This window comes from Pseudophryne corroboree, chromosome 10, assembly GCF_028390025.1.
Source record: "Pseudophryne corroboree isolate aPseCor3 chromosome 10, aPseCor3.hap2, whole genome shotgun sequence".
In the NCBI taxonomy this organism is placed as follows: Eukaryota; Metazoa; Chordata; class Amphibia; order Anura; family Myobatrachidae; genus Pseudophryne; species Pseudophryne corroboree.
Genome location: NC_086453.1, coordinates 376,615,674 through 376,630,530, shown reverse-complemented (window position 1 = coordinate 376,630,530; position 14,857 = coordinate 376,615,674). Strand labels below are relative to the sequence as shown.

The 14,857-nt window shown below is 44.3% G+C and overlaps 1 protein-coding gene across 1 annotated transcript in view; it reads right to left on the bottom strand.

Annotated features, from left to right (window-relative positions):
- ACAD8 (acyl-CoA dehydrogenase family member 8) overlaps positions 1-14,857 on the bottom strand; it is a 128,507-nt gene that overhangs the window by 64,707 nt on the left and 48,943 nt on the right. The window lies entirely within an intron of this gene.

The window sequence follows — 14,857 nt, the reverse complement described above, 5'->3', positions numbered from 1 at the left end:
TGGAAATGACCGAGGCCAAATAAAACAGGACACAATAATAAGGACGATACATAACAGGACACAATAATGAGGACGATACATAACAGGACACAATAATGAGGACGATACATAACAGGACACAATAATGAGGACGATACATAACAGGACACAATAATGAGGACGATACATAACAGAATACAATAATCAGGACGATACATAACAGGACACAATAATGAGGACGATACATAAAAGGACACAATAATGAGGACGATACATAACAGAACACAATAATGAGGACGATACAAAACACAATAATGAGGACGATACAGAACAGAACACAATAAGGGGACGATACATAACAGGACACAATAATCAGGACGATACATAACAGGACACAATAATGAGGCGATACATAACAGGACACAATAATGAGGACGATACATAACAGGACACAATAATGAGGACGATACAGAACAGAACACAATAATGAGGACGATACATAACAGAACACAATAATGAGGCGATACATAACAGGACACAATAATGAAGACGATACATAACAGGACACAATAATGAGGACGATACATAACAGGACACAATAATGAGGACGATACATAACAGGACACAATAATGAGGACGATACATAACAGGACACATTAATCAGGACGATACATAACAGGACACAATAATGAGGACGATACATAACAGGACACAATAATGAGGACGATACATAACAGAACACAATAATGAGGACGATACATAACAGAACACAATAATGAGGACGATACATAACAGGACACAATAATGAGGACGACACATAACAGGACACAATAATCAGTACGACACAACAGGACACAATAATCAGTACGACACATAACAGGACACAATAATGAGGACGATACATAACAGGACACAATAATCAGGACGATACATAACAGGACACAATAATGAGGACGATACATGACAGGACACAATAATGAGGACGATACATAACAGAACACAATAATGAGGACGATACATAACAGGACACAATAATGAGGACGATACATAACAGGACACAATAATCAGTACGACACATAACAGGACACAATAATCAGTACGACACATAACAGGACACAATAATGAGGACGATACATAACAGGACACAATAATCAGGACGATACATAACAGAACACAATAATGAGGACGATACATAACAGAACTCAATAATGAAGACGATACATAACAGGACACAATAATGAGGACGATACATAACAGAACACAATAATGAGGACGATACATAACAGGACACAATAATGAGGACGATACATAACAGGACACAATAATGAGGACGATACATAACAGAACACAATAATGAGGATGATACATAACAGAACACAATAATGAGGACGATACATAACAGAACACAATAATGAGGACGATACATAACAGGACACAATAATCAGGATGATACATAACAGGACACAATAATGAGGACGATACATAACAGGACACAATAATGAGGACGATACATAACAGAACACAATAATGAGGACGATACATAACAGAACACAATAATGAGGACGATACATAACAGGACACAATAATGAGGACGATACATAACAGAACACAATAATGAGGACGATACATAACAGGACACAATAATGAGGACGATACAGAACAGAACACAATAATCAGGACGATACATAACAGGACACAATAATGAGGACGATACATAACAGGACACAATAATGAGGACGATACAGAACAGGACTCAATAATGAGGACGATACATAACAGGACACAATAATGAGGACGATAGATAACAGGACACAATAATGAGGACGATACATAACAGGACACAATAATGAGGACGATACAGAATAGAACACAATAATCAGGACGATACATAACAGGACACAATAATCAGGACGATACATAACAGGACACAATAATCAGGACGATACATAACAGGACACAATAATCAGGACGATACATAACAGGACACATTAATCAGGACGATACATAACAGGACACAATAATGAGGACGATACAGAACAGAACACAATAATCAGGACGATACATAACAGGACACAATAATGAGGACGATACATAACAGGACACAATAATGAGGACGATACATAACAGAACACAATAATGAGGACGATACATAACAGGACACAATAATGAGGACGATACATAACAGGACACAATAATGAGGACGATACAGAACAGAACACAATAATGAGGACGATACATAACAGGACACAATAATGAGGACGATACATAACAGAACACAATAATGAGGATGATACATAACAGGACACAATAATCAGTACGACACATAACAGGACACAATAATAAGGACGATACAGAATAGGACACAATAATCAGTAGGACACATAACAGGACACAATAATGAGGACGATACATAACAGGACACAATAATCAGGACGATACATAACAGGACACAAATATGAGGACGATACATAACAGGACACAATAATGAGGACGATACATAACAGGACACAATAATGAGGACGATACATAACAGGACACAATAATCAGTACGACACATAACAGAACACAATAATAAGGACGATACAGAACAGGACACAATAATCAGTACGACACATAACAGGACACAATAATGAGGACGATACATAACAGGACACAATCAGGACGATACATAACAGGACACAATAATCAGTACGACACATAACAGGACACAATAATCAGGACGATACAGAACAGGACACAATAATGAGGACGATACAGAACAGGACACAATAATCAGTACGACACATAACAGGACACAATAATGAGGACGATACAGAACAGGACACAATAATCAGTACGACACATAACAGAACACAATAATGAGGACGATACATAACAGGACACAATAATCAGGACGATACATAACAGGACACAAATATGAGGACGATACATAACAGGACACAATAATGAGGACGATACATAACAGGACACAATAATGAGGACGATACATAACAGGACACAATAATGAGGACGATACAGAACAGGACACAATAATCAGTACGACACATAACAGAACACAATAATCAGGACGATACATAACAGGACACAATAATGAGGACGATACAGAACAAGACACAATAATGAGGACGATACAGAATAGGACACAATAATCAGTACGACACATAACAGGACACAATAATGAGGACGATACAGAACAGGACACAATAATCAGGACGATACATAACAGGACACAATAATGAGGACGATACATAACAGGACACAATAATCAGGACGATACATAACAGGACACAAATATGAGGACGATACATAACAGGACACAATAATGAGGACGATACATAACAGAACACAATAATGAGGACGATACATAACAGAATACAATAATGAGGACGATACATAACAGGACACAATAATGAGGACGATACATAATAGAACACAATAATGAGGACGATACATAACAGGACACAATAATGAGGACGATACAGAACAGGACACAATAATCAGTACGACACATAACAGGACACAATAATGAGGACGATACAGAACAGAAAACAATAATGAGGACGATACATAACAGGACACAAATATGAGGACGATACATAACAGGACACAATAATGAGGACGATACATAACAGGACACAGTAATCAGGACGATACATAACAGGACACAATAATGAGGACGATACATAACAGGACACAATAATGAGGACGATACAGAACAGAACACAATAATGAGGCCGATACATAACAGAACACAATAATGAGGACGATACAGAACAGAACACAATAATGAGGACGATACAGAACAGAACACAATAATGAGGACGATACAGAACAGAACACAATAACGAGGACGATACATAACAGAACACAATAATGAGGACGATACACAACAGAACACAATAATGAGGACGATACATAACAGGACACAATAATGAGGACGATACATAACAGGACACAATAATGAGGACGATACATAACAGGACACAATAATGAGGATGATACATAACAGGACACAATAATCAGGACGATACATAACAGAACACAATAATGAGGACGATACATAACAGGACACAATAATGAGGACGATACATAACAGGACACAATAATGAGGACGATACATAACAGGACACAATAATCAGGACGATACATAACAAGACACAATAATGAGGACGATACATAACAGGACACAATAATGAGGACGATACATAACAGGACACAATAATGAGGACGATACAGAACAGAACACAATAATGAGGACGATACATAACAGGACACAATAATGAGGACGATACATAACAGGACACAATAATGAGGACGATACATAACAGGACACAATAATCAGGATGATACATAACAGGACACAATAATGAGGACGATACATAACAGGACACAATAATGAGGACGATACAGAACAGGACACAATAATGAGGACGATACATAACAGGACACAATAATGAGGACGATACAGAACAGAACACAATAATGAGGACGATACATAACAGGACACAGTAATCAGGACGATACATAACAGGACACAAATATGAGGACGACACATAACAGGACACAATAATGAGGACGATACATAACAGAACACAATAATGAGGACGATACATAACAGGACACAAATATGAGGACGATACAGAACAGGACACAATAATCAGTACGACACATAACAGGACACAATAATGAGGACGATACAGAACAGGACACAATAATGAGGACGATACATAACAGAACACAATAATCAGGACGATACATAACAGGACACAATAATCAGTACGACACATAACAGGACACAATAATGAGGACGATACAGAACAGGACACAATAATGAGGACGATACATAACAGGACACAATAATCAGGACGATACAGAACAGAACACAATAATGAGGACGATACATAACAGGACACAATAATGAGGACGATACATAACAGAACACAATAATCAGGACGATACATAACAGGACACAATAATGAGGACGATACATAACAGGACACAATAACGAGGACGATACATAACAGAACACAATAATGAGGACGATACATAACAGAACACAATAACGAGGACGATACATAACAGAACACAATAATGAGGACGATCCATAACAGAACACAATAATGAGGACGATACATAACAGGACACAATAATGAGGACGATACATAACAGGACACAGTAATCAGGACGATAGATAACAGGACACAATAATGAGGACGATACATAACAGGACACAATAATGAGGACGATAGATAACAGGACACAATAAGGAGGACGATACATAACAGGACACAAATATGAGGACGATACATAACAGGACACAATAATGAGGACGATACATAACAGGACACAATAATGAGGACGATACATAACAGGACACAATAATGAGGACGATACATAACAGGAAACAATAATGAGGACGATACATAACAGGACACAATAATCAGGACGATACATAACAGGACACAATAATGAGGACGATACATAACATGACACAATAATGAGGACGATACATAACAGGACACAATAATGAGGTCGATACATAACAGGACACAATAATGAGGACGATAGATAACAGGACACAATAAGGAGGACGATACATAACAGGACACAAATATGAGGACGATACATAACAGGACACAATAATGAGGACGATACATAACAGGACACAATAATGAGGACGATACATAACAGGACACAATAATGAGGACGATACATAACGGGACACAATAATCAGTACGACACATAACAGGACACAATAATCAGGACGATACATAACAGGACACAATAATGAGGACGATACATAACAGGAAACAATAATGAGGACGATACATAACAGGACACAATAATGAGGACGATACATAACAGGAAACAATAATGAGGACGATACATAACAGGACACAATAATCAGGACGATACATAACAGGACACAATAATGAGGACGATACATAACAGGACACAATAATGAGGACGATACATAACAGGACACAATAATGAGGACGATACATAACAGGACACAATAATCAGGACGATACGTAACCTTTACAACAACAAAAAATGCTCATGTATATCTTAGTAAATTACTTCCCAATATCAGTAAGTGCGGGTCAGTCCTGCAGCATAAACACTTACTGGAACGTTACCCGCCCGCTGAATTACATGGTGGAAATATGCGATCCGCAATATTAACGTGGGGTTTGTAAGACCATAGTGCCGGCCGGCTATAGTCAGACCACTCACTGAAGTCACCCCGCTAAAGATGGTTTCACACACGTACAGGCGTTGGATCTCCCTACGCATTCCACTTGCACCTATAATTATGACTGCAGAAGCGTAATAGGCTGTAATGGGGTGTTCTCATGCACTCCTGGTTCAGGGCGAGACAAACGCGGGCTACACAACACTGGACGTTGGCAGAAATGCGCCCGGTTTAAGATGTATCCGTTGAGTCTAGTGTAAGGTAAGTGCGTCCAGATGATGAGTTGCAAACCAAGTGTACAGATAAGTGGGCAGTGCATCACAAGATACAGGGGGCATCCAACTAGCTGTGATAACGCAATCCGCAATCGCCGCTAAAGTTACTGCACCTATTGCCTGAAAAATCAGCTGATAGCCTGTGCGCTAACATTTATCACACCTATCCTATTCCAAAATGGCGAAAACGGGATTTGCGCAATAATTCTAGCCAGCAAAAGCTGAGATAAGTACAGGAGAAAGTGGGGAAGTCGTCCTAATGTAGGAAAACATTCTAGAAGTCTATTAGTGGCCAGAAGAAAACTATTTGGTGTCATTAAATTGGGTCAAACGGCTGTTATACGCATTTTATTTTAAATGTGAAAAAATTATAAAGCTATTTTTTTCTCAGCAAAATAAGCGCTTTCATTAAATTTGGGGTACATAAAAATTGATATAAGTATATATTTGGGTAATTTTAGGGGACTTTAAAAAAAGAAAGTGGAAACGAACTGATTACTCCCACCTGCACGTCAAAAAACACTTGTGCCAGTCATAAAGCCCCCCAATATACCTGTCCCATACCTTGTACCCCAATTTCCATCACTTTGCATTTTTTGACCCCAAAAATTACATGTCATTATTGAGCAATTAAAATAAGATTTTAAACCTACCGGTAAATCTATTTCTCCTAGTCCGTAGAGGATGCTGGGGACTCCGTAAGGACCATGGGGTATAGACGGGCTCCGCAGGAGATAGGGCACCTAAAAAGAACTTTGACTATGGGTGTGCACTGGCTCCTCCCTCTATGCCCCTCCTCCAGACCTCAGTTAGAGAACTGTGCCCAGAGGAGATGGACAATACAAGGCAGGATTTAGCAATCCAAGGGCAAGATTCATACCAGCCCACACCAATCATACCATGTAACCTGGAACATACATAACCAGTTAACAGTATGAACAAACGACAGTAACGGTCCAAGACCGATGTCAACTGTAACATAACCCTTATGTAAGCAACAACTATATACAAGTCTTGCAGAGTTTCCGCACTGGGACGGGCGCCCAGCATCCTCTACGGACAAGGAGAAATAGATTTACCGGTAGGTTTAAAATCTTATTTTCTCTTACGTCCTAGAGGATGCTGGGGACTCCGTAAGGACCATGGGGTTTATACCAAAGCATCCAATCGGGCGGGAGAGTGCGTATGACTCTGCAACACCGACTGAGCAAACGCTAGGTCCTCACCAGCCAGGGTATCAAACTTGTAGAATTTAGCAAAAGTGTTTGACCCCGACCAAGTCGCCGCTCGGCAAAGTTGTAATGCCGAGACGCCTCGGGCAGCCGCTCAAGAAGAGCCCACCTTCCTAGTGGAATTGGCCTTAACCGAATTTGGTACCGGCAATCCAGCCGTAGAGTGAGCCTGCTGAATCGTATTACAGATCCAGCGAGCAATAGTCTGCTTCGAAACAGGAGCGCCAATCTTATTGGCCGCATACAGGACAAACAGAGCCTCTGTTTTCCTAATTCTAGCCGTCCAGGCTACATAAATTTTTAAGGCCCTGACTACGTCCAGGGATCTGGAATCCTCCAGGTCACTTGTAGCCACAGGCACCACAATAGGTTGATTCATATGGAACGAAGAAACCACTTTAGGCAAAAATTGCGGACGTGTCCTCAATTCAGCTCGATCCACATGAAAAATCAAGTAGGGGCTCTTGTGTGACAAAGCCGCCAATTCTGACACTCGCCTTGCTGATGCTAAGGCCAACAACATGACCACCTTCCAGGTAAGAAATTTCAACTCAACCTTGTTAAGCGGTTCAAACCAGTGTGATTTTAGGAACTGCAACACCACGTTCAGGTCCCATGGTGCCACTGGAGGCACAAAAAAGGGGGCTGGATGTGCAGCACTCCCTTTACAAACGTCTGGACTTCTGGAAGAGAAGCCAATTCCTTCTGAAAGAAAATCGAGAGGGACGAAATCTGTACCTTAACAGAGCCTAATTTCAGGCCCATATCCACTCCTGTCTGTAGGAAGTGGAGAAAACGACCCAGATGAAAATCTTCCGTAGGTGCATTCTTGGTTTCACACCAAGACACATACTTTCACCAGATACGGTGATAATGCTTAACCGTCACCTCCTTCCTAGCCTTTATTAAAGTAGGGATGACCTCATCCGGAATCCCCTTTTTCGCTAGGATTCGGCGTTAAACCGCCATGCCGTCAAACGTAACCGCGGTAAGTCTTGAAATACACAGGGCCCCTGTTGCAACAGGTCTTCCCTCAGAGGAAGAGGCCAGGGATCTCCTGTGAGCATCTCTTGTAGATCCGAGTACCAGGCCCTTCGAGGCCAGTCTGGGACAACGAGTATCGTTCGTACTCTTCTTCGTCTTATGATCCTCAACACTTTTGTGATGAGAGGAAGAGAAGGAAACACGTAGACCGATTTGAACACCCACGGTGTTACCAGAGCGTCTACTGCTATTGCCTGAGGGTCCCGAGACCTGGCGCAGTACCTCCGAAGTTTTTTGTTGAGGCGTGACGCAATCATGTCTATTTGAGGAGTTCCCCAAAGACGTGTTACGTCTGCAAAGACTCCTTGATGAAGTCCCCACTCTCCTGGATGGAGATCGTGTCTGCTGAGGAAGTCTGCTTCCCAGTTGTCCACTCCCGGAATGAAGACAGCTGACAGAGCACTTACATGATTTTCCGCCCAGCGTAGGATCCTTGTGGCTTCCGCCATCGCGACTCTGCTTTTTGTCCCGCCTTGGCGGTTCACATGAGCCACTGCTGTGACATTGTCTGACTGAATCAGAACCGGTAGGTTTCGAAGAAAACTCTCCGCTTGTCGAAGGCCGTTGTAAATGGCCCTGAGTTCCAACACATTGATGTGTAGACAGGACTCCTGGTCTGACCAAAGACCCTGAACATTTTTTTCCCTGTGTGACCGCTCCCCATCCTCGGAGGCTTGCGTCCGTCGTAACCAGGATCCAATCCTGAATTCCGAACCTGCGACCCTCCAGGAGGGGAGCACTTTGCAACCACCACAGGAGGGACACTCAGGTCCCTGGGGACAGAGTTATTTTTCGATGTAAGTGCAGATGGGACCCGGACCACTTGTCCAGAAGGTCCCATTGAAAAGTCCTTGCATGGAACCTGCCGAAGGGAATGGCCTCGTAGGCCGCCACCATTTTCCCCAGAACTCGAGTGCATTGGTGAACTGACACCCTTTTCGGTTTTAGCAGGTCTCTGACCATGTTCTGTATGTCTTGGGCTCTCTCTATGCTATGGGGAGGAAGACCTTCATTTGTTCCGTATCCAGTATCATACCTAGGAACGGTAGTCGAGTTGTCGGAATCAACTGTGACTTTGGTAGATTTAGAATCCAACCGTGTTGCTGGAGCACTCTCAGCGAGAGCGCCACACTGCTCAGCAATTTCTCCCTTGATCTCGCTTTTATCAGGAGATCGTCCGTCCAAGTATGGGATAATTGTGACTCCATGCTTGCGCAGGACCACCATCATTTCCGCCATTATCTTGGTGAAAATCCTCGGGGCCGTGGAGAGTCCAAACGGCAACGTCTGAAAATTGGTAATGACAATCCTGTACAGCGAATCTCAGGTATTCCTGATGGGGGGCATATATGGGGACATGAAGGTATGCATCCTTTATGTCCAGAGACACCATAAACTCCCCATCCTCCATGTTGGCTATTATCACTCTGAGAGATTCCATTTTGAATTTGAATCTTTTTATGTACAGGTTTAGGGATTTCAGATTCAAAATAGGTCTGACCGAACCGTCCGGTTTCAGGACCACAAATAGGGTTGAGTAGTAACCTCCTCCCATCTGGTGCAGGGGAACCTTGATTATCACTTGCTGTATACACAGCGTTTGAATTGCAGCTAACACTATATCCCTTTCCGATGTGGAAGCTGGTAGGGCCGATTTGAAAAATCGGCCCGGGGGCACCTCCTCGAATTCCAATTTGTAACCCTGGGAAACTATTTCCAACACCCAGGGATTCAGGTCCGAACTGACCCAGGCCTGACTGAAAAGTCGAAGACGTGCCCCCACCGGTGCGGACTCCCTCAGGGGAGCCCCAGCGTCATGCTGTGGGTTTTGGAGCAGCCGGGGAGGACTTTTGTTCCTGGGCACCTGCCGAAGCAGGTGCTCTCTTGCCTCTGCCCTTACCTCTGGCGAGGAAAGAGGATCCCCGACCTCTTTTGGACTTGTGCGACCGAAAGGACTGCATCTGATAGGGTGTTACTTTCTTTTGCTGTTGGGGAATATATGGTAAAAAATTTGATTTACCTGCTGTAGCTGTGGAAACCAGGTCCGTCAGCCCATCCCCAAACAATACATCACCCTTATAAGGTAGTACTTCCATATGTTTTTTGGAATCCGCATCACCCGTCCATTGGCGAGTCCATAAGGATCTTCTCGCTGAGACAGACATGGCATTGGCCCTAGAAGCTAGCAATCCAATGTCCCTCTGAGCATCCCTCATAAATAAGACTGCGTCTTTAATATGGGCTAGAGTTAGGAATATAGTATCCTTATCCATATTATCAAATTGATCTGTCAGCTCATCTGTCCAAGCTGCAATTGCGCTACACACCCATGCCGACGCAATTGTCGGTCTTAGCACAGCACCCGTATGAGAATAAACACACTTTAAGGTAGTTTCTTGCCTGCTATCTGCAGGGTCCTTAAGGGCCGATGTGTCAGGAGACGGTAGCGCCACTTTCTTGGACAAGCGCGTCAGGGCCTTGTCCACAGTGGGGGGTGATTCCCAAATCTCCCTGTCCTGCTTAGGGAAAGGGTATGCCATATACATTCTTTTGGGGATCTGCGGTCTCTTATCCGGAGTCTCCCAAGCTTTTCCAAAGAATTCATTTAATTCATGAGATGTGGGAAAGCTAATAATAAGAATTTACTCACCGGTAATTCTATTTCTCGTAGTCCGTAGTGGATGCTGGGGACTCCGTAAGGACCATGGGGGAATAGACGGGCTCCGCAGGAGACTGGGCACACTATAAGAAAGATTTGGTACTACCTGGTGTGCACTGGCTCCTCCCTCTATGCCCCTCCTCCAGACCTCAGTTAGGATACTGTGCCCGGAAGAGCTGACACAATAAGGAAGGATTTTGAATCCCGGGTAAGACTCATACCAGCCACACCAATCACACCGTATAACTCGTGATATTAAACCCAGTTAACAGTATGAAATAAAACTGAGCCTCTCAACAGATGGCTCAACAATAACCCTTTAGTTAGGCAATAACTATATACAAGTATTGCAGACAATCCGCACTTGGGATGGGCGCCCAGCATCCACTACGGACTACGAGAAATAGAATTACCGGTGAGTAAATTCTTATTTTCTCTGACGTCCTAGTGGATGCTGGGGACTCCGTAAGGACCATGGGGATTATACCAAAGCTCCCAAACGGGCGGGAGAGTGCGGATGACTCTGCAGCACCGAATGAGAGAACTCAAGGTCCTCCTCAGCCAGGGTATCAAATTTGTAGAATTTAGCAAACGTGTTTGCCCCTGACCAAGTTGCAGCTCGGCAAAGTTGTAAAGCCGAGACCCCTCGGGCAGCCGCCCAAGATGAGCCCACCTTCCTCGTGGAATGGGCTTTCACTGATTTAGGATGCGGCAATCCAGCCGCAGAATGCGCCAGCTGAATTGTGCTACAAATCCAGCGAGCAATAGTCTGCTTAGAAGCAGGAGCACCTATTTTGTTGGGTGCATACAGGATAAAAAGCGAGTCAGTTTTCCTGACTCCAGCCGTCCTGGAAACATAAATTTTCAAGGCCCTGACTACGTCCAGTAACTTGGAATCCTCCAAGTCCCTAGTAGCCGCAGGCACCACAGTAGGTTGGTTCAAGTGAAAAGCTGATACTACCTTAGGGAGAAACTGGGGACGAGTCCTCAATTCTGCCCTATCCATATGGAAAATCAGATAAGGGCTTTTACATGACAAAGCCGCCAATTCTGACACACGCCTGGCCGAAGCCAAGGCCAATAACATGACCACTTTCCACGTGAGATATTTCAGATCCACGGTTTTAAGTGGTTCAAACCAATGTGATTTTAGGAAACTCAACACCACATTGAGATCCCAAGGTGCCACAGGAGGCACAAAAGGGGGCTGAATATGAAGCACTCCCTTTACAAAAGTCTGAACTTCAGGCAGTGAAGCCAGTTCTTTCTGGAAGAAAATCGACAGAGCCGAAATCTGGACCTTAATGGAACCCAATTTTAGGCCCATAGTCACTCCTGACTGTAGGAAGTGCAGAAAACGACCCAGCTGAAATTCCTCTGTAGGGGCCTTCCTGGCCTCACACCACGCAACATATTTTCGCCAAATGCGGTGATAATGGTTTGCGGTTACTTCTTTCCTGGCTTTTATCAGCGTAGGAATGACTTCCTCCGGAATGCCCTTTTCCTTTAGGATCCGGAATTCAACCGCCATGCCGTCAAACGCAGCCGCGGTAAGTCTTGGAACAGACAGGGCCCCTGCTGTAGCAGATCCTGTCTGAGCGGTAGAGGCCATGGGTCCTCTGATAACATTTCTTGAAGTTCCGGGTACCAAGCTCTTCTTGGCCAATCCGGAACCACGAGTATCGTTCTTACTCCTCGCCTTCTTATTATTCTCAGTACCTTTGGTATGAGAGGCAGAGGAGGGAACACATAAACCGACTGGAACACCCACAGTGTCACTAGAGCGTCCACAGCTATCGCCTGAGGGTCCCTTGACCTGGCGCAATATCTCTTTAGCTTTTTGTTGAGGCGGGACGCCATCATGTCCACCTGTGGCCTTTCCCAACGGTTTACCAACAGTAGGAAGACTTCTGGATGAAGTCCCCACTCTCCCGGGTGTAGGTCGTGTCTGCTGAGGAAGTCTGCTTCCCAGTTGTCCACTCCCGGAATGAACACTGCTGACAGTGCTAGTACGTGATTTTCCGCCCATCGGAGAATCCTTGTGGCTTCTGCCATCGCCACCCTGCTTCTTGTGCCGCCCTGTCGGTTTACATGGGCGACTGCCGTGATGTTGTCTGATTGGATCCGTGATGTTGTCTGATTGGATCAGAACCGGCTGGTTTTGAAGCAGGGGCCTTGCCTGACTTAGGGCATTGTAAATGGCCCTCAGTTCCAGAATGTTTATGTGTAGGGACGACTCCTGACTTGACCAAAGTCCCTGGAAATTTCTTCCCTGTGTGACTGCGCCCCAGCCCCGAAGGCTGGCATCCGTGGTCACCAGGACCCAGTCCTGTATGCCGAATCTGCGGCCCTCTAGAAGATGAGCACTCTGCAGCCACCACAGTAGAGACACCCTGGTCCTTGGAGACAGGGTTATCAGTTGATGCATCTGAAGATGCGATCCCGACCACTTGTCCAAGAGGTCCCACTGGAAGGTTCTTGCATGGAACCTGCCGAACGGAATTGCTTCGTATGAAGCCACCATTTTTCCCAGGACTCGTGTGCAGTGATGCACCGATACCCGTTTTGGTTTTAGGAGGTCTCTGACTAGAGATGACAGCTCCTTGGCTTTCTCCTGCGGGAGAAACACTTTTTTCTGTTCTGTGTCCAGAATCATCCCCAGGAACAGTAAGCGTGTGGAAGGAACCAGTTGTGACTTTGGAATGTTTAGAATCCAGCCATGCTGTTGTAGCACTTCCCGAGATAGTGCTACTCCGACCAGTAACTGCTCCCTGGACCTCGCCTTTATTAGGAGATCGTCCAAGTACGGGATAATTAAAACTCCCTTTTTTCGAAGGAGTATCATCATTTCTGCCATTACCTTGGTAAACACCCTCGGTGCCGTGGACAGTCCAAACGGTAGTGTCTGGAATTGGTAATGGCAATCCTGTACCACAAATCTGAGGTACTCCTGGTGAGGAAGGTAAATGGGGACATGCAGGTAAGCATCCTTGATATCCAGGGATACCATGTAATCCCCCTCGTCCAGGCTTGCAATAACCGCCCTGAGCGATTCCATCTTGAACTTGAATCTTTTTATGTATGTGTTCAAGGATTTCAAATTTAAAATGGGTCTCACCGAACCGTCCGGTTTCGGTACCACAAACAGTGTGGAATAGTAACCCCATCCTTGTTGAAGTAGGGGTACTTTGACTATCACCTGCTGGGAATACAGCTTGTGAATTGCCTCTAGTACAGCCTCCCTGCCCGAGGGAGTTGTCGGTAAGGCCGATTTGAGGAAACGGCGGGGGGGAGGCGCCTCGAATTCCAGCTTGTACCCCTGAGATACTACTTGAAGGATCCAGGGATCCACTTGTGAGCGAACCCACTGATCGCTGAAATTTTTGAGGCGGCCCCCCACCGTACCTGGCTCCGCCTGTGGAGCCCCACCGTCATGCAGCGGATTTGGAAGAAGCGGGGGAGGACTTTTGTT